This window comes from Ochlerotatus camptorhynchus, unplaced genomic scaffold (assembly GCF_037179485.1).
Source record: "Ochlerotatus camptorhynchus isolate MF236.1 unplaced genomic scaffold, CSIRO-AGI_Acam_v1.1 ptg000312l, whole genome shotgun sequence".
NCBI lineage: Eukaryota > Metazoa > Arthropoda > Insecta > Diptera > Culicidae > Ochlerotatus > Ochlerotatus camptorhynchus.
This window is the reverse complement of record NW_027040800.1, coordinates 1908844-1929612: the sequence shown is the minus strand read 5'-3', so window position 1 is coordinate 1929612 and position 20769 is coordinate 1908844. Positions and strand designations below refer to the sequence as shown.

At 40.9% G+C, this 20769-nt stretch overlaps 1 protein-coding gene and 2 pseudogenes across 4 annotated transcripts in view; 1 reads left to right on the top strand and 2 right to left on the bottom strand.

Moving 5' to 3' along the window:
* LOC135707443 (uncharacterized) overlaps positions 1 to 9200 on the top strand; it is a 44070-nt pseudogene extending 34870 nt beyond the window's left edge.
* Positions 1 to 20769, bottom strand: part of LOC135707424 (uncharacterized) — a 505282-nt gene that overhangs the window by 233791 nt on the left and 250722 nt on the right. The gene's annotated exons all lie outside the window — the stretch shown is intronic.
* Positions 9506 to 10721, bottom strand: LOC135707442 (uncharacterized; annotated as a pseudogene).

Below are 20769 nucleotides of genomic sequence, written 5' to 3'. Positions count from 1 at the left end.
AACTTCGGAAGAGCAAGAAGACAGTCAAAGACGAGAAGGACATGTTAAGAAAATGGAAAAAAAAAAAAAAAAAACTGAGAAACTGGTACCGGATGACACTGTAAAGACTTTGATGGAGGGCATCAAGCGAAAATGCGTTCAATTTTACATTCAAGGCTCCATCGATTAACTTTTCTTTTGATTTTTGATGTAAATATATGTATAAAACTACCCTAAAATTTTGTGGTGTGGTGTTGAATACTTGACAATGATGAAGTCTGCAAGTAGTAGACGAAATACGCGTATCTGTCAAAAGATAAGCAATTATAACGGAATTTAAAGGAAATAAACCAACCCACTCAAAGCTCTTCATAAAGGGATTCCGTTAAGAGGTTCCACAAATTTAAAGGATCCCTCCATATAAAGCTTGCTTCATTTAGAATTGGAACAAACTTTTGCTCATATTGTGGTGCTCCTGGTGGACGGATTTGGAAGTTCTTGGCACCCACGTGTCGGGAATTTCGTCAGCTTTACGTATGTATTTTTGACATTCCGCAAATCGACTGTACTTTGTAAACAATCAACATGGAAGCCGAAAGAAGGGAAAAAATTGTGCACAGTTATTTGGAAAATCCATTGTGGTCTGCATCTAGGCTAGCTAAACAGCTGAAATTGCCCAGAAATACCGTATGGCGCGTTATCAAACGGTATAAAGAAACATTGATGACGATTCGGAAGCCTCAAGCCAATCGTCGGAGTGGAACTGTCGACCGGAAACTGCGTGGTAAGATTTTGAAGACGATTAAGGCTGTGAACCATTTGCCGAGTTAAATTCAACTCGTGGTTAAAAGTGACATTTCGAAAGTTATTTCTTATGTTCGAAAATCCCCGTGCTGTCGATCGACCGGTTTTCGAGCCACAGTTGTCAAAATTTAACTTCTTGTCTGTCAGAAGTAACCACGCTCGGATAGCAGGGTTAATCGATAACTTTCCATCTGTCAAATTTTAACCAAAAGTTAAAATAATTCGTCAAATGGTTCAGAGCCTAAGAGGAATCCCAATCTGTCGGACCGTGATTTGGCCAGAAATTTCGGTGCTGCCCATAGTACCGTGAGGAGAACTCGACTCCGGGAAGGAATCAAGTCGTATCGAGCTAGCAAACAGCCAAATCGGACCATAAAACAGAATAGTGTGGCCAAAATCCGTGCGCGGAAGCTATACGACCAGGTGTTGACCAAGTTCGACGGGTGTCTTCTGATGGACGATGAAACCTATGTCAAGGCTGACTTCGGGCAAATCCCAGGTCAAAAATTTAACTTGGCAACGGCTCGGGGGGATGTTCCAGCCAAATTTAAATTTGTTTTTACCGACAAATTTGCACGAAAATTTATGATTTGGCAGGGCATTTGCAGCTGTGGCAAAAAAAACGAAAGTTTTCGTTACAAATAAGACAATGACGAATTTTGCCGTTCATTCGATCCCACGACCATCCCATAATGTTTTGGCCAGATTTGGCAAGCTGTCATTACAGCAAAGTCGTTCAAGAATGGTATGCAGAGAAAGGGGTCCAGTTTTTCCGAAAAACCTTAACCCACCCAACTGCCCCCAGTTCCGCCCTATTGAGAAATACTGGGCAATCATGAAGAGGAGACTCAAGGCAAAGGGAAAGGTTGTCAAAGACATCAATCAGATGAAGACCTGGTGGAATAAGATAGCTTAAACGATGGACGAAGAATGTGTGCGCCGCCTAATGAGCCGTGTTACAGGAAAAATTCGAGAATTCCTTCGAAACCGTGACGAATAATTTTATCCGTATTTTTTCTTAAAAATATGAAGAAAACGCTACATTTGTATAAAAAAAGATCTTGAATTCAATAATAAATAACTGAAATACAGGCAATTCTTTTTGTTCCAATTCTATCTGAAGCAAGCTTTAGTTAGGACATCAATTCAGCTTATCGTTTACCAAAACGAACCCTGCTGCAAACCCCTTCCCTCTTACCCAACATCCCAGTGATTCCTCGTGGAAGTGAAGAGGATTTCTCGACTTCTATCACAGCGAGTCTCACGTCAACAGATTCCTACCCATTCCTTCCTTGACCTGCGTTCGGGCGCGGCCGGCGCTGGTATTGCCTAGTTTGAGATCACCAGTTTTTACACATTGAGAATGATTGCTAGTCCCAAGCATCGTCTATTGGTTCTCTGTGTAATTACAGCTGGTCTGGCAATAACAGAGTAGCAACCGTGGGTGGTCAATCATTCTCATGCTCATGCTCATAAGCTCACGTAAGAACGTCAAATCCAAGAAAAAGATGGTCGTATACATATTCCTTTAACACACAAACAGAACTCAATTCTTTGATCCTAAAATATTGGCCGGCGGTTCCTAACTGAACTAACCGAAACAAACATATTTGGAAGTAAGCAACCGGCCGATGTAATGAATGTAGTTGCATTAACGTTGCTGTTGATGTTAGTTCTCTAGTTTCGATTTCTATACTTTTCTTCAATACACCCACAGGATAACTTTCCGAGCAGCAGAAAATAAATTATGAATACTTAATTCTGCTCCTGATACCAAAATTTTGTGTGGATCAGCCTGACTAAATAGGTAAAATACCAAAAAATAAAACTACCAAATTACACGCAAATTCATTCTAAATAACAAAAAATGACATTTGGATACCAAAAGAATATCCTGTGTGGTATCGTTTTGGTATTGAATTTGCTTAATTTGCTATTGGAATGATATTGTAGCAACATTTCTTTGGTATTATTCTGTGGTATTTTACCTCTTATGTTAGGCTAATCCATACCAATTTAAGGTATCGAGATATTCGTTCTTGCTCGAGCTGTTCCATCTCCAATAGCATTTCCAATCTTTTCCATTCATGAGATATCCAATAATCAATCCATCAATAGAAATTACGATTGGGATTACCTCTTTGTACAAATCCGCTCAAACCGATCCCTGATGCTGTGAAAAGGAAAACACAATCACCGAAGCATTCCCTCGGCTCGACGCCCCTGTAACATTTTACATTTAAAGATCTCCGCTTGAAGCCTTTCAACTCGATTGCGTAGCACATCGTTCTACGTAACAAGCACTTTGTGGCATGGAATGTGGTTTCAACAACCCTACCCCGCTCTCCCTCATTCACTCCATATGGGAAGTAAGTACATTCTCAACTGCTTTCTCCACCATTTGTGGGACCACGTTATGAATTATCTAATTGCAATTTTACTTTGTCACAGCTGCATGCACCATCCGGCGGCGGTGGTGGGTGGAAGTGTATGCAATGGTGTTTAAATATGTGTGGGAGTCAAGGAGCCATTTCCCAGGATGATGTACCATAATGGGCCGCCTCGGGTTGTTCAGGATCCAAATTTTAATTACCAACACATCGCTCCAGGGTGCCCAGCAGAGATGCCAGATTTCTTTTTTCAGAAGTCTGCGAAAAATGTCTGTGAATTTTAGAAATGCCTGTAAAAGTCATGTTCAAGCAAAAAAATACCTGCTTTTAACGAATTGAACCTTATTGGAGCTGGGAATGCATCCATTTACGTGGTACCCGTTAAAAACAATTAAAAAAAGAGAAATTACGATTACACGACAAATGATGTCGACTCAAAGCTGAAATTAGTTCACTCATATTCTTGAAAACGTAGTTAGCTCATAGACTGAATTAAATATTCCGAGTTTTTACAGGATTTTGTTTTATTATTTGAGCAACATATCGACATACCGTATCCGTGATAATGTTTGCACCATTAAGCAATGTCAAAATTAAAAAAAAATCTAAAAAATTTCATTTTCGAGTTTTTTTTTCATTTATTTAAAGGGGGATGTTTCTCAGAGTCTTAAACTATGTTTATCATCGATCGAGTTTCCACTTGCTGCAATTACGGCCTCTAAACGCTTTCGGAATGCACGGCAGGTTCTAATAATGTAGTCTGGATCCATTTCTCTCCAGGTCCGGGTCAATGTTTGTCTGAGGCTTGCTGTACTCGGGTGGCGTTTAGAACAGGTCTTGATCTTCATGACGTGCCATCCAGCGGATTAAGATCGGGGCTGGATGGCGGCCACATATCCTTCGCACAGAACAGAAAATGTTCCTGCAACCACTTCTGAGTGCGGTTCGAGGTGTGGCACGGAGCCCCATCTTGTTGAAATACAACATTTGGCTTCGGACCGTACTGTTCTTTGATCCACGGAAGAACATACTTACTTAAAATCCCGATGTAGACCTCCGTGTTGACCTTGTCGCGTTTTGGAATGAACACCGGGTCCATTTTTTGCCATCGGAAGCCACCAATCCAAACACAATAACGCTAGCAGGATGCTTGGTCAGATAAACGTTCTTGTGCTCGTCGGTCACGTCTTTTACCGGAAGAGAACTAATATACCGGTCGGTTCTGGAATTTGATACGGGATCGACGGTAAACATGCTCTCGTCGGTGAACAGGATTACCGGATTTTTTGCTTAAGGAAGTTCAAGATTTTCTTGCATCGTTCGACTCGTAGCTCCCGGATGCGGTTGGTAATCATGTGAGTTTCTTTTCCGTGCCCTCGACTTCACCCCGCAATCTTCCTTTACGATCTTCCGTGTCGTAAAGTCACTGATCCCGTGTTCCTTTGCCATTTTCCTTATTGAACGCACTAGATTCACCCGAATCTTCCTTTTGATAGCAGTGATAACCCTCGGAACCCGAGCTGACCTAGGACGACCTGTGGCCATCTTCGCGGATAGTTGTCCTTTCTTTTCTCGATCTAAAACCCTTTTGACGGTCCACCGGGACACTCCCACGGCGATTGAAATGTCTTTTTACGACATTTGCGCGTGGGACAAATCACGAATACGCTGCCACTTCGTCATGGTGCAACTGTCAAACTAAGTAAATCATTTTCTTTTATACACAGGCTACTACGGTATGAGCTATAGGTTACGTGCATACAAAGAAAACCAAGGCATTGTATGCACAGGTGAAACGGGAACCTTATTTGTATGATGGTACAAACATTATCACGCATACGGTACATATGATATTGGTTCACGGAAAAAAGCTTTCACGTAGTTTCCATTGGAAATGCACATAATATTTTTCCATTAACAAAACCAATGCACACTGGGCCAGGAATGCAATCTAGCGGAGCAAGATTAATAACTCAGAAACGAAACATTTTCGTGACTTGGTGTCCTGGGCAAAGTTTCTCATCATAATAAGGACCACCAATTGACATAAACAAATAGTTCAAAACTCTTCTGCAAAGATGGCGCCACAATCTAACTTATTTCTCTGACGTTTTGGAGACTTTATGTCGTTGGCAAAGTTGTTTATCTTGACAAAATAAACAACTCTTTTGAAAACGTAAAATTTCCACAGTCTACTGGTTCCAAGTTGTATAGAGTTAAAGAAAAAATGTCGAAAATATGGTTTTTTTCTTCTTTCTGTTTAGTTTTTTACTTACAACCATATAATGTTATATTTTTCACTTATGCAAATGCATTAAATATACAACTTTTTTAAAGAAAAATGTTGGTTTAAGCTTCAAATTTTAAAGATATTGTTGAAAAACCGAAAAAAAAACACAATTTTTGAACTTTAATATCTCCCAAAAAAAAAACCGTAACCTGAAATTTTCAGCAAAAAACAAGCAATACTCGATAAACAAAATATCAAAATTTGAGAGAAGTAGGTTTGTTTTTGAGATTTCTTCATTTTAGTGGAACATGTTTTTTTTTCTATAACTTTTTTTAATCCATTGAAATGTTGTTTTGAAGACTTGAAGGCTCTGGCAAAGTTGTTTATCTTGATAAAATAAACAACTCTTGCTAAGACGTCAGAACTCCACAGCCTACTGTTTTTGACTATAAAAAAAATTGAAGTCTCCAAAACGTCAGAGAAAGAAGTTAGATTGTGGCGCCATCTTTGCCGAAGAGTTTTGAGCTACTTGTTTATGCTTTTAATTTTGCTCCGCTAGATTGCATTCCTGGTCCAGTGTGCAATGATATCTAAATATCTTTTTTTAAATTCTTTATTTAAGAGATTTTTAGCCGAAGGCTAGTTCATCTCTGATCTAAATATCTGAATTTCACATAACATTCATGTGATCATGAGCTCTATATGATAGATAAATAATTTAAATTTCATTTGTCACATAAGGCTCATGTGATTTTGCGGTGCAATTCCCAATTATGATATCACATGGAAGTGATGTGAAATTCTATTGAATATTTTCCATAGGATATGTGATTTATTCTTTGAGTGTATACTTCTAGAATGAGTAAATTTTTCGTCGATTATTGTCATATTCGAACACGGCACCGACATCAAATGTTTCCTCTATGGGATGTCACAAATTTGACAGTACCCTCTTAACTGGTCTATAAATTAATAGCCCATAACAAACTTGAACAACACATTCGAACTTTGCGGCTGTATTGCATATTTTACAGCTGTCGTTTGAAGCGCATGTGTTTGTTTTGCGTTGGTTGTAAGTGTGTGGGTGAAAAATAGCAGACAACAGAAACACCTAAATATGGAGAAATCGACAATCAAAAGAGCAATTTATGCAATTATATACTTATTAATACTATTCTAAACACTTCGTGCTCAAAAAATGTCGATGAATCAGTATCAGGGTTACTGAAACGATTCAGATAGGAAGAAATATCGAAATAAAGATCATCGAGAAATGTGGAATACTGTACAACGAAGCCAAGTACGATGAATTGTCGCTAAGCACTAACACTGTTGTAACGATTTTACAAAAACAGTATTAAAATAAGATGTATCAAGCAAAATATTCATTTCATTTTGTAATATAATTACACAGCTGGGGGACAAAAATTTGGCTGAATAAAGGGTGTCCACGATGAAATTGCCACACACAAAATTGATTCGCAAAATTCGAGTTTTCATTTTACCATTTTACTCGTATTTTATTTACAGTCCATACGCAAATGCCCGCACCTTGGCCTTAACCCCGGCCATAAGATTCTGCACAACCTGTGAATCAACCGTTTTTTGCATGTAAACCCATACTTTCTTCAGTTCCTCGACTGTCTTCACTACCTTAGGTCGTTTAAGAAGGTGCTGCTTCATAATCGCCCAGTACTTCTCGATGGGGCGGAGCTCCGGAGTGTTGGGAGGGTTGAACATTTTCGGCACGAAATTGACCTTATTGTCCGCATACCACTTCAGCACGTCCTTGGAGTAGTGGCATGAGGCCAAATCCGGCCAGAAGATTGTTGGGACGTTGTGGGCCTTCAGGAGAGGAAGCAGCCGCTTCTGGAGGCACTCTTTTATGTACACCTGTCCGTTCATCGTGTCCTGGGTCACGAAAGGTGCACTCCGCTTTCCGCACGTGCAGATGGCTTGCCAAACCAGGAATTTCTTCGCAAATTTGGACATCTTCTGAGTGCGGACATGCTCCGAAACGCTGAACTTATCCTTGGTCGTGAAAAACAGGTTGCCGGGGATCTGTTTGAAGTCGGCCTTCACATATGTTTCGTCGTCCATGATGCAGCATTCAACTTTCGTCAGCATGTTGAGGTACAACTTCCTGGCACGGGTTTTGGCGGACTTGTTCTGCTTCTCGTCGCGATTAGGGGCCTTTTGTACCTTGAACGAACACAATTTGCTGATTACAACCTTTTTGCCTTTCTCGTACACCAAGGTGTACCGGAAGGCTATGATATCACTTGAAAAACACAATTTCGTTCTAAGACCCCGAGAGACGAACGACATCTCATCTCAACGGGATCGGAAAATGTTTCTGTATGTGTGTATTGCAGTTTGCATTGAAAGTTGGATTTTCAGCACACTTCTCAAATCACAGTTTATCCTTGTGCTATATTGTTGCCAGAAAAGATTTGATATCGTATTGATAAATAATTTAACAAATTCTTGAATACTTGCTTGAATATAAGTGCTAAGCATTCACTATTTGCACGCTACAATTATCCCATGTACTTTGTAATCTTTTGTTATTGTTTTTTGCGTCATTACAAATCATAACAAAGAAAAAAAAAACTTTTTTGGATTTACAATTTACAATTTTTTTATGCACAATACATCCTGACAACACTGCCAGAAGCGATCCTTCAGATTGTCAACAGAAACAAAACAGAGTTGAAATTTGATTGTTGTTGTTTTCTTCAAGTTTCCTGCTGCCTCGGAATTGTGCGCTTGAAAATTGTTGTCGAAATAAATATTGTAGTAGCAACGATTACCAGGTAAAATTAAGTTTTTATTATCTTTTGATCATTGACTGATTCAACTTTTGATAATGTTTGCTTGCAGCAACTTGGACGATTACGAGGCTAACGCTGAGGATCAGGAGAATCGGGACACTACGAATCAAGTGGATTACGACGTCAGCTTTGATGATAATTCTGACCAATACTCCATTGAAGCTCTCGACGATGATTGTGACCCTCTGATTCTTCCTTTGGGTCATGATGACGCTGCAGGAAACTCATACACGAATGGAGGAAAACCTGACGAGACTGCGAAAAGTACGGGCAAAAGCGAAAGGAAACATAATTTATCGCTGTGTGGATCATTCTTCAAGCGTAGGTTTGTTGGAGAAACATCCGGTAGCTTGATAGCTTCAAAAATACTGTACGGTGATACAGTAGAGGAGATTCTGCAAAGTGTGTGGACAATTGTGAAGCAATTTGTCGTGAAGTTATTTTCATCGAGGATAATGGAAGTCAGGTTCCTACCTGGGCTGATAGTGAACCATCGTATGAGGATTTGCAGAAATTCGTTTATATGCAGAATAAGAATCGGAGACGAATAAACATTGACCAAATTGACAGCAAACTGCTGATTAGCTGGAACACGAAGGACATACGAGTGCATGGACACATCTACTCAACGGCTGTATCGTGCAAGCAACTGTGGGATTTGGTCAACAAACAATTGGTGCAGTTTCAGGATACTGATCGAGCGGGTGCTCCCAACAACCAGTCTCTTTCCGTGTTGGCTAATGAGCTTCGAGAGTTGCATGGAAGACAGTTTACCGGTCACGCTAGCGCGTGGAAGCTGTGGGCAAATTACATCCACACGGCTCCAGCACACGAACGGGAACGAAGAATGGCAGAGTTAACTCCGTACTCCATAATTAAGTTCTTCAGGTCTGTACCTATTTCCGAAGCTGTGCAGCTGGAAAGTACTCGAAATGGGCTATCTGTTGCCAGCACCATCAATGACGCATTTTCAACGGAGCTAACAGTATTGGAAGAAGAGGCCGACCAATTGATTGCACTGGGACAGAGGGTAAAGCACCGCATTAGTGCACTACGGGCTCGATCATCGATCAATTCGAGTCTAGTTTCAGCAATGCAGGACTCTATCAGACCAGAGGAGAATGAAGTAAGCCGTTCCCTTGCAGAAAATGTTTCGGATATGTATGATATTGATCATTCGTGAATCATCATTTTCAAATACATACGTGATTTTTGTACCTGAACAGTTTTATTCAAATAAAGCCTTTTTACTCACACTTTTGTTAACTTCACTCTCCTTTAGCATAATTTGGCTGCCCAGCATTTTGCGACAACCCAACTGAAGGGATAAAGACTCCACCCGGTGAATATCCACAGTGATGATAAATTTTGGTACAATCATAGTTTTCCAACCCCATAAATGTTTCCAGAGCCAAATGGGACAGGTTTTCGTTTCGATTTTCTACGTATACTTTCCTAATTCGTGATTTCATCATGCCGAATATCATTTCCACCGGATTGAAAAAGGGACAGTAAGGAGGTAGGAACACTGGAATGATGCCTATGGATCGAAGATACAGAATGATGTTGGCATCGCAATGGATGCGAGCGCCATCCATTATCCATACAGAGTTCTTTCCTGGGTATTGAAGTACTTTGTTGTTCTTTAGGGCAAATTCACGACAACATTAAAAAAATATCTTCCGGGTGAATGTTCCCTCTGTTTCAAAGCAGTCCAACACACCATGCAAACCCAGAAAACATAAGAATGATGCCCTGGGACGACGCACAAATTCACCCCGGAAACCGAGTAGTTTCCCCTTGATCCCGTAGCCACGATTCCTCAAGATGCTTCTGTTATCCAACGACACTTCGTCTAGAAATACTAGTTGATACGTATCCCAATCAAAAGAACTTAGTTCTGAGCAGTAACGGAGAATTTCATGCTCTTTGATTTGGATGGCCCTTCGTTCCAAAGCCTTCCACGTCAATCCTTCAGCATGCAAAATTCTGCAGATAGATGATCCACTAATCTTGATCTGGAATCGTTGGTAGAAAAGATCTCGACATTCCTCAAGGTAGAGAATCGGGTTCTGATGGTAGAGGTCCAAAATCCATTGCCTTTGTCGTGTACTGAATTTCCGGAATACTTGCTCCCGCTGCTTAGAGGAAAGTAGTCCATTCTCCTCGTAGGATGTTATCCAGTCGCTGATTGTTGTTTTGCTCTTACGGTACACAATTGCAAGCCTGGCTCTTGTTAGCCCGAGGAAATAGTAGCCATAAAGGCAATGATACTTAGTATTCGTGCTAGCTCTTTTATTTTCAACATTCTGTAGGATTACGTTGGCCATGTTCCTATTGTAAATAATCAATTTCCACAAAATCGACGGAAAACGAACAGCTATGAAAAATCAAAACAAACAATGACAGATGTCATAAATAAAACAGCGCATGCCAGAACTTGACAGATAGCACTTCTAATCACACTTATGCATGGTTGCACTTTCAAACTGTGCAGTCCATTTAAGGGAGAAGAGCGCAATATATATCTAGATAGAACTGGAATTAGGGCGTAACAGCCTTTGTAAACCATGACTTCTATCCGAAGGGAGCGACACTATCTAAGATGCAGGAAAATTTTTACTTTGCTGTTGTAAGATGCTCGCTCGCTTAGTTAATAGAAGGTAGATTGATGAAGATTTTGAAGATTTTTAGGAACTCAAGGCACGCTTACGCAAACCAACTAAACCTCTAGGTAGGGGAAGTATTTCCCTACCCGATGGTGTGGTTGATCTGCGTTGGCGAGCCTTAACTTTCTAGAAATCATCGAAAGAAGTCATTGTTTACAAAGGCTGTTACGCCCTAATTCCAGCTCTATCTAGTTATTAGACCTGTTCATTTTAACAGAAATATTCGGGATGCACCGGGTCAACCGTGATTACTGTTCATCATGTTAATTTGAACTTCTGTGCAAATTTTCAGCAAAATCGGCGATGATTTAGAGGTGCTACAAGTTAATTTTATGTTTTTAAGGTAATTTACGGCTTATAATATTTGTATCTTGAGACTGAAATCTCGAAAACTGCTGTAGCAACTTTCATAGCGAAGCTTAATGTGTTATCTACCAACTTTGTGACCAAAGGTTGACTATTCAAAGTGATTTTATTGAAGTTTGACTTAGTTTCATGCTCGAAGATATCTTAAAAAGTAAAGAATTTTAAAGTATTTGTTCTACGAACTTTTCACCCATATGATATAAAAATGTGTAGTCTACGGCATAATGTTTCTTATACTGTACTAAAAATTTCATTCAAACAAAGTTTTCGTGTAGATTCCATAGATTGAGAGATAACACATCAGAAAAGAGGCCGTTACAGCTAAAATTCACAAGACAACAAAGCCAATTAAAGTTTCAATTAGATTGACAGAACATAGTTGCATTGCTTTTCAATGACGACCGATGACTGTTTCATTGATAGTTTATATTTTTAGAAATATGAATCCTCAGTACACGGTAACCGCAAAATAGCCAATAATGACTATAAAAGACTCGATATTGATTACAAAATAAGCATTTTCGAGGGAGACGAGACTGGGACTACCCATTTATGAGTATTTGATACTCACAAATGAATACTTACTTCTTATTTTTGTAGTTGTAATTACTCATAAATGGGTAAAATGTTACTCATTTAATGGGTAGTCCCAGTTTCCCTCGATAATGATTACTTTGTAGCCATTATTGGGTATTTTGCGGTTTCCGTGTAGACGTGTTTTTTTCGAAGGCAAGTGTCACTCGAGCCATAACAGCAATTTATAAAAACGAACGTTTTGGATGGCTCGAGTGATACTTACTTTTGATAAAAACCCGTCTACTGAGGATTCATATTTCTAAAAAAAATCATCTATCAATGAAACAGTCATCGGTCGTCATTGAAAAGCAATGCACCTATGTTCTGTCAATCTAATTGAAACTTTTAATTGGCTCTGTTGTCTTGTGAATTTTAGCTATAACGGCCTCTTTTCTGATTTTTATCTCTCAATCTATAGAATCTACACGAAAATGCACGCGTAAGAACAGTGTCGTGCGATTATTCCAGATAGTTGACCAAGAGTTGTGAAAGACAGAATTGAGCCACAATTGGGCTGCTAGATGGTCCGCTTCGTCATTCCCCTTCATCCCACAGTGGCCAGGTATCCATGCGAAGACGGTGTTAGGCAAGGAATACTCCTGTATGGTCTGAATCCATGGGTGACGAGAGCGTATAGAAGAGGGAGAGAGAGCAGAATTAACACTGGCTGAGTTCGATAAAATCAGGAGCGGTTGTGCTGTGGCTGCAATGAATACTGCCGAACAAGGTCAGGCCCAATCTAATAGCGAATTCGTTTATTATTCAGTTCCAACCTGGATCGGGTATCAAGATTGGGTCTGCTTGTTTTCTGACAAACGTCAGTTTGATCGTTTGTTTTTAAAACCCAGCTCAGGTTGAGGTTCGCACTGACAAAAAGTTCGGTTTCGCACTGGGTTGGAACTGGTGTTAACCCCGATAATAAACGAATTCGCTATAAGGCAGGCCCCAACTTCTTGGACCGCAGCGATGAAGTTCGGATATAGGTTGGAGGTTACAGTTGCAGAATCGATTCAATAGTCTGTTAGGCCTCTGTAATGAGGGTTGTCTCGTCATTCCCGGATGTCATCTCCATGTAACTCACTGCTCGTTTGCACACCGTGCTGGCAACTACGTGGGCGAAAGGAAGCACCCCCAGCTCCACGCAGGCGGCATCTGCAGGTGTCGAAGGCAACAAGCTGGACACGGTTCGGATCGCATTGTTGTATGTAGAACTCAGCTTACCTATCACAGTGTCAGCTGGTGAACATAGATTTTCAATACCGTAGAGGAGCTGGCCTTAGAGTTATTGCTACGATAGGGTCTGGTGAGAGTTCGCAGGAGGCTAAGACGAGCTTTACAATTTTCTTTGACATCTTTCAGGTGCTCCAAGAAGCTGAGTTGGTTGCCAAGTCGTACTCGGAGGATCCGTATCGTCTTCTTGTAAGGAATCGGTTTTCTGTTGATTGTGATCGGTTGAAGTGGCGGCCGGTGCCTTGATTACCAGATGTGAGTGCACACGCTTTTTATTGCAGAGAGGTTGAATCCGACTGAATCGGTCCAACGGGGAAGGGGATGTCATCCGCGTACACCAGGATGTAAATACCTTTTGATAGCTGTTCATGGTAACCAAGCAGAGGGTCGCGGCAAGGACTGAACCTTGTGGTACCCCTGGCTACCCTTGAGCGGTGATTTCCAATTGTCACTTGGAAGGTTCTTTTCGTGAGGAAATTCTGTAGAAAATGCATGATGTTCCCGGAGATTCCCAACTGAGCCAGTTGCTCGGAGCCCACATCTGGTTGTAGACTTTGGCCAAGTCGAGAGAGGCGATCTCCACATGTTGATCGTTGCCCATGACTTCACCGAGGATTTGGTCGAGTGCAGAAAAGTAGGTACTAGTTCCATACCCCGGTCGAAGTGCGTACTGACGATGATGGAGATAGCTGTTTTCTTCGAGGAAGTGAACCAGGCGACGGTTTACCATCCGTTTTATCACTTAGAAGGCACAGAACGTGATCGATATAGGACGGTAATTGGAAGGCTCTGGGGAAACACCGTTCTTCGGAATGGGATCTACGAGGCTGTGTCTCCATTCTGATGGGAGGGTATTGTCCAGCCAGACCCACTTGGTGGGAGCAGTTTTAGAGTTGGGTATCCAATATCATCGGGACCGCCGGAGTTTCCTTTGCCATTAGCTAGTGCGTGGTTTAGTTCTGCCATGGAGAACGGCTGATTGATAGTTGTCGAACAGGAGTCGTTTGAGATCGTGAAATTTTCCAGCGACTCCATAGTACATTTTTACGTACGAAGTTGAATCATGGCGATTTCATAAATAGATTTTTCACAAACTTTATAATAAGTTGGTGCAAAGAAACTCATCATCAGATAGAATAAACTTGTAAATTCATAAACAATAAAAACTTATAATTTAGGTGACCATAAACCAAGATTTATTGATTTTTCATGGATCTCCGTTGGTTTTCCAGCTTGTAACGGTTCGCTGGCCACCCTGAATCGGGTTTAATGCTGGTTTCCCCCAAGGATATAATAAGTTGTTGTTTTGCTCGCTTTTGAGCTCTGACTCAACCATGTCTCTTGAGTGGTGCTCCGTTTATCAGATTGTAGGAATAGATCTGACTCGGTGATGTTGCAACCGAGACCAAACCACACGTTGCCTCACAATAAATGGGACAAATTTGCATGCTTGCCACCCAATCGGGGAGGAGTGCAGCACTTGTATTCCCATAAAAGGGTACTTCATCTTCCTTGTAAACTACGTGTCCGGAACACTGACCGGATCTGTTCTCCGTTCCTCCGTTTCTCTCCCCCGGAAGATGCGGTTGATTGATCAAGTGTAGCACAGCTTTCCCAGGGTGTAAAAGTTCCGAGAGCGAATTATGGTCAACATCGCTTTCCACTTTCGGGTGTGTGGGTGAACATTTTGTATTCGAGATAGTCTGCTCTTTCTACGCTTTCTGATTTCCATTTTTCGGGGTCAACCGTCGGTGAAAGCATTTCTACACGTGGCTGGAATACACCTGTAGGCAGTTTTACGAGCATTATTTCTGAAAGCTTTTGCTTGCGCCATCCACAAAGGTACTTAACTTAATCGAAGTTTCTTGGACAAACGACTAACGATCAACTTCTTTGTTCAAGATTTATAATGCTACTCGGTGTTTGCTGCAGAAAAATCAGATTTGAGTTACAAAAATATTTAAAATGCGAAGTGAGGAAGCAGGCCAGATAATCTATCAAATCTTCAAAGATGGTGACGACTAGAGAGGGTATAGTATAAGTATGTACTAGATTCTCTCTAGTGACGACCACCATTTCATTAACATTTTCCCAACTAATCTAGTTTAATAGATGCAAACTCGTCCCAAAGAAAGAACCAATCACGATTTTCGCTCGCAAATCAGACATCTGCAGCAACAATTAGTACTCTTTGTTCGTCTAGCAATAGCAATATCTGTCCACCATGGATCAGTCCCCGGGACAGCTTCAGGTAAAGTCGTAAAAAGTTCTTCGTGACACGGAAATTTACTTCGACCCGTGGGTGCACACAAACTCACCACAATTTACTACCCTATTTCTTCACCCTCTCCTAACCCCCTGACAAGAGCACCCACAGCTCGGTTGACAAGCCCATTAAAGTTGTTCGTTATCTTGGCGGCGACTTTTGCCGTTTTATTTCAATTTGCTTGTATTTCAGCCCCGACAACGTTTCCCCAGGCACACATGCAAGATGTACGACCATTTTGGTGTTGGTAATAAAACAGCGGAAAACCAACCGAAAGACAGAGGACAGACGACGAACATGTACTACTCGTACTGGCGGAGATCGTGCCGAAACTAAGGAAACCGACTGAATGTCATCTTCTAACCACCCCACCACAACACAGTCTTGGAAGAGTTATCGCTGAAGAAGCTCTGTTCCATAGTACAAGAAGACATGACCTTTTTCCACTTGGATTAAAAATAAGGTGCTGAAGGGGTTGGTTGGCTGGTCGGAGGTAAGTGGCTCCAGTGCAGAGGGACTCACAACCGTGACAGGACGACGAATGCAATTCCGAAGGCGACGACAACGGCGGTTGGTACTAAATTCTTATGTAGCAAGGCTTCATGGCAGCATTTTCGTAGAATTATAAAAACTCGACACTAATCTGTGGATGTTTGGTGTGGCACGGACTTTCAATAGCAGGTGGGACCGGAAAGGTTTAGCGAGGTAAATCGTTTAAATTTCAAGTCCGACTTGAATTGTGATAGCTTTAAGAATTCGGAAACTAAATCTTAAAAAATTTCTATTGGAATGATTGTGATTTTTCAAAATTCAAAAGAGTGAAAGTGTTGCGAAGTGTTCCCAATTCAGGAACTTTGAATGGGTTCCAAGAAGATGAACATTGACGCCGCCCACCAAACCAAGAGGAGCAAGATTAGTCTGGTGGATTTGCTCGGCTCAGAACGAGTCAAATGTCGAGGAGATTCTTTAACATAAAATGGGTCAAACTTATTACTTAAGCAAATGGCCACCAAAGCTGCGAATTGCATTTCCAATATTGATAAATAATAGTCAATAAACTGATTCCTTCTTGAAGTACAAATTAGTTGCAATGAAGCTTGCACGTTTTGTAATATCAGAGAAAATTATGATATCTCGAAAAATCAGAACTGTAACTTTAAATATGGACGATAGAATTTTCGGATGGGACTGATATGCGATTATTTTGCTTGATAGGACAATCTGACTTGATGTCGCTGTCACATTTTCTATGATCAAAGTTCGTTGTTTTATCACATAATATGAAGTTTGCAAAAGTTCCTTGAAGTTTTCAAAACTCCCCTGAAGTTGGCTGGCTTTTCTGAAGTTCCAGAAATTTTAATGAAAATTGCGGAGTTTTCTCAAAGTTCGCGGAACTTTTCTGAAAGTCTCGAAATTTTCCTCGAGTTTGCAAACTTTTCTCAAGATTATTCCTGCCCTTAAAATATTTCCATAGCTTATGGATAGTCTCTAAGTACTTCTAGTGCAAATCCAGTAGATCTCTATCAGATTAAATCACCATGATCTTCTTCAAGGAACTGACAGTCCAGTGAAACTTTAGGGAAATTTGGAAAACCTTTTCGGTCCTGTTCTACAATGCTGTGGTCTTTATTAAGTTTGAAACCTAAATACGAGTGCTTCTTTACTCAATCGAAAACGGAACGATGACTCAAGCATGTCCCCAGAATAGCCATCGTGTCCTCATCAACACGAAAAACTCGACACACTAATCCTCATTATCGACTGGAATTCCAAGTAATTTGTCTTCCCGTCAATTCTGAAAACTGTTCCCATTTAATCCACTGGCAATAAATCGGTCAAACATTGTCCGGGAAAACTTTCCTGACAACTTAGCATGTGGTCTTCTTATCCCGTGGATATCGTTAAGAAAAGAAGTTTAATTCTTACCTCGTCCCTGGTGACAATTTGGCTCTCTGTAGCTGTCCCCTTCTTCCCAACCAAAAGTCATTTTCGTGCAAAATAACATGAAACTCTACATAGCACCTTCTGCCACTGATGGGTTCAAGCTGATGATGACGACAACGACGACGACGACGAAGATGACGCCGAAGATGATGGTGATGAATGCGATAAAAGGCGAAAAGTTTGTTTACCAGTTCTTATATTCGAGTTGGTTCGTAGATTACGAGTGCCACGTCACCGCCGTCGCCACTGCCATGCTATGAAAGTGGTTCAATGCCAGAAAGCGGGGAAGGATAGATCCACTGCGATTAGACTCCGCCACTACTAGCTTAAATTGGGTTGAAGGAGCGGGCGAATATGAAAAGTCAAGCCGTGCGATGTTCGGCTTGTATTGCTTGAAAAGGTGTCCGGAGTAAATGAGTTGGGATCTAATGAGATTTTCCGAAGCAGATTTCGGTTTCTCAAGCAGACGAGAACGGACGAAAACAAGATTGGAACGTGTGTTTTGTGAAAAATCGTGAACGTGACGGGCGAGGGAATCTTGATTCGTAGGGATTTGAAAAATGAATCGAGTGACGATTGGAGGGTCAAGTTCCAAGCTGGGAAATTGTTTCGGTTCCTAAATGATTAATCGGCTGTTGGTGTTTTGGGCTCGGTATGAAGATTGAAGCAAGACCAAACGGGTTGACCTTCCAGGAAACGTGAGTTTTGGATTCGTGGCTCTTTGATTGGACGGGACAGATGACGTTCTATGGCCGAAAGCAATTTCCGACTGTTAAGCTTTGAAATTTCAGATCCTTTTATGAGATGTATAGAACAAAATACGACGTCTGTTACATCGTCTGTACACATTTTGAATAAATTTGTGAAATTTAATCATAGGGGTTTTGTTAAACGACATCAGTGGAAGAGTTAGAAATTTTGAAAGAAGTCAAGGTGAATATGCCTAAATACTCTCCTACCCAACCTCAACACTTGCATAAACGATAATGGACCAAGGTCAAGAAAATGTCCAACCCTCCTGCGGCTACTTCTGATATCGCACTCCCAACCAAACCAACTAGTTTGGTTTCCTAATAACATTTCACTTTTACAGTAAGCTGTTCTCCAAAAATCATTAGAATTCCAAAATACAGCTCACGTTTTCCATAAATATGCGTTCTCGATTTCCACCCACCCATTTCTCCGGAATACATTAAATCCAAAAAGAAAACTCGCCACCATTGACATTGCACAATCGCCGATTTCATTATGCATGCAAATCAATACGATAACATTATTGGCAATAAATATCGCTTTCTTATTCACACAACAACGTGCACAGCTGAGTAATCGCGTAGAGTCCTCCCGGGGAACGGCACTTTCCGTTCATTCCTTTATTTCTTTCCTTCTATTCCCCAGAGTTCAAACGCATCATCAAACCCTACAACCGCGCTCTCACACAAAGCACTTCATTTGGGGTGGAGCGGGGGCTCGATTAGGTTGAAACAACACGCAAAAGGAACATTCATTACAAAATATGCACTGAGGCATTTGCTCTACATTTCTCAACCAGGGATGCCAGATTAGAAGGCATGTCTTCACTTTGAAGACATTTGCAATTGTCTGAAGAAATTTATTTCGCGCAAACATTCTTGTTGGAAACTAGCAGGCAATGAGGAAGACTTCAATCAACGTTGAAACGTTGTGGGGACCGTTTTGAAATTGGTCAAATTTATAAATACAACAACTTCACGTTTCCTGACAGCAAGCCTCAGGCACTTCGTCGTCTGGCTATTATAGAAAAGGAGATGGATGCTGACCCAAAGTTCACTGAACAGTATTGTCAAAAGATCAATGATGTGGCAAAGGGCTATGCGAGGAAGCTGAAATCTGAAGAATTGACTGAAACACCAAATACTTGTAAGTACGCCACATTTTAGTGTTGTTAGTGCTAACAAATTTCGTTTGGTAATGGACGCTAAAGCAAAATCCCACGGTTTCTCCTTGAATGATTTGTTGCTAAAAAGACCAGATTTCGTTCCGTCATTAATAGGCGTACTTATGAGAGGGAGACAGATAAAGGTAGTTTTCATGGCAGATATCAAAGAGATGTTTCATCAAGTCCTTATAGATGGTTGGATCAAAACTCTCAACGTTTCTTCTGGAGTGGCATGGATCGTACTTCAGCTCCAGAATTTCAATGCGAAGGAACTTGAAGATCGCTTTCCTGGAGTAGAAAGTGCAATAGTTAAACAGCACTACGGGGATGATTTTGATTCAACAGACACCGAAGACGAAGCAATTGATCTAGCAAAAAAAGGTTATCGAGGCGCACAAACAAGGTGGATTTGAATTGGTGAAATTGGTCTCCAACTCTAGCACAGTGCTGGAATCTCTGGATTCCTCGATGAGAGCTGAACCGAGTGCGGAGGCTCGTGTCCTTGATCTGAAATGGCATTTAAATACTGACGAGCTTGTCTTTCCTTTGGACTTCCCGAAGCTTGATGTAAAGTTTCGTTCTGGAGCTGATATTCCTACCAAGCGACAGTTACTGCAATTCATGATGAGTATTTTCGATCCGTTGAATGTGCTTAGTCCAATCACAATCCATTTGAAGATAATGTTTCAAGACTTATGGCGTTTGCAAGTGGATTGGGATGATAAACTACCTGACGGTCTGATTTCAAAGTGGATTAAATGGCTTGAACAAACCTCGATGCTTAAGGAGGTCCGAGCACCAAGATACTATTTTAATGATGTTCCTTCATTTGGCAGTGTCGAACTTCATGATTTTTCGGATGCAAGTGATAAAGCTTTTGCGAGCGTGATATACATGTGCATCGAGACTTCAGCAAAACTCATGTTGCTTTAGTTCTTGCCAAATCAAGAGTGGCGCCTCTTAAATCGCAAACGATTCCCAGGCTCAAATTACAAGGATGTGTTCTTCCTAATCAACTGATGAAGGTGGTACAAGAAGAATTAGAAGTAGAAGTGACGTCAACGTACTTTTGGACGGACTCCAAGATTTGTCTGGCTTGGCTATGTACGAAGGAAAAATTGAACGCGTACGTGGGATCCCGAGTAGGAAAAGTTAAAAAAAAATGGACGCAACACCGGAATGTGGAATTGAATAGTTGACCTAGCTACAAAGTCATCTAAATTTGCAAGCATCAACGAATGGCTGAGTGGTCCAGAGTTTTTAAAGCTCCATCAACGTAAGGTGCGTAACAATGTTATCAAATGAATCCGTGAATTATCACTCGGAAATTGAAGCTGTAAAAGAATCGGTATACTATCAAGTTTGTGAGGATACTATGGATTTGCCCAATATCAGCAGATTTTCTGACTACAACCGTTTAATAAGATCGACAGCATATTATTTGAAGATGAGAAAAATTCTTGGGATTCCCAAAAAGAATAAACCAAAGAAGTTATCAATCAACGTGCAGGATATGGAAGAGGCAAAAACGTGTGGTATAGAAGAGTACAGATGGAAGCATTC